The sequence below is a fragment of the Opisthorchis viverrini genome (assembly GCF_000715545.1).
Source record: "Opisthorchis viverrini unplaced genomic scaffold opera_v5_351, whole genome shotgun sequence".
Classification (NCBI taxonomy): Eukaryota; Metazoa; Platyhelminthes; class Trematoda; order Opisthorchiida; family Opisthorchiidae; genus Opisthorchis; species Opisthorchis viverrini.
Window position 1 is genome coordinate 364,084 of NW_008752003.1, and position 1,500 is coordinate 365,583.

Genomic DNA, 1,500 nt, shown 5'->3' on the forward strand with positions numbered 1-1,500 from the left:
ACTGAAGCAGGTTAGGTTACTAGGTTTCATCTCTGCTGAACACAAACGACAGAAACTATTTTAGGTTCCATTAGGGGAAAGCGCTTATACATGCAAAACTCTTCAAATTTGTAGACCTTGTACAGTAATTTCTTACACTCAATATGAAATAGTCTCAAATTAATTGAGGCTATCAAGCTACATGCGCAAATCAGCGTGGGAGATTTGAAAATAGCAAGCGATGTTCCGCAAATCCACTAACTAGCTGTCAGGAAGATTCCATTTCTCAACGGCGAATGTGTCATGTCTTTTATGAAGCAAACTGGGAAGACAGGCCTACCACTCGTCCTTAAGTCTATCATGATCTTTTGGAGATATCCGTGTTGCATGTGTTATTTATATGTAAACCGACAAAGCTCCGTGGAAAATCAAACCACAACATCAAGAATTGGAGGAAAAATCCCCTATCCAGAACGTATGGGCTATATGGTCGTATCAGGTTCTGTGCTCAAAACGGCGGTCATTCAATCATTTCAGGTAATGGCTAATCCAGATTCTCGGTTATCCATTTGTCAGCGAAAATTTACACTTGGCCAAAATAAAAGACGATCAAACTTAGAAGGATCCGGTTAGTCTCTGTGGGTTGCAGTTCATTGAGACAGCCGAATCTCAATTCATACGAACGCGAATTGACATTACTCTTTGAATGGCAGAAGAAGGCCGCAGAGTGGACCACGGTAGTCCAGTTGTATACAGTAAGGACTACTATGGATGCACCAAGAGCTGACCAAATGCCCAGGTAATCGGTATGTGAATTTTTAATTTTCGATCACTAATATAGGCATATATCGATTTCGCATTTAGTTGCAATTTATCCGACAACTGACACTCCCTCGGAACACGGGTAGCTGCAGACGAGAGACAATCAAGATTACCACAACAAACTGAACATATAGTTAATGGAAGCTTGTAAAGCAGTTTCAGCAATCTATTAATCGTGGACCTGCTAAAATCCTAACGTCAAGAGGAAACAAAACCGGCAATTCAATAATAAAGATGCTGTTGATGAGCCGTCCGGGTTTCATCACACATGTATTCAGTCAGCACAAATTTAGTTTTTTTCCAGTCAGCCACAATTCATTTCAGTCGGCACACATTTGGGTTGTTTTCCAGTCAGATATCATTAGATTCGAAGAAATATCAACAAGTTCCATGTAGTTGTCAATAAGCGCGAAAGCTTGCTCAGTGACCTAAATTAGTCGGTGACCGAATTTTGGGTGATACTGAGATGTACGCCATAAGCGTTTTCAAGCAGACAAAGATTTGAAAGTGCGACAGTCAGCGCAGGAGCGAGGAACTCGTGCCAGGAATTATACCAGAAAAAGGATCACACCAAAAAAATATTTCCATAATTCTAGTTCATATAGACCAACCACACAACTGTCGGCTCGGGGTCAACGAATACCGAAGCAAAATTCAGTTCTCGATGGAAATGCAAACCTAACGAGACCCCTTAATGGT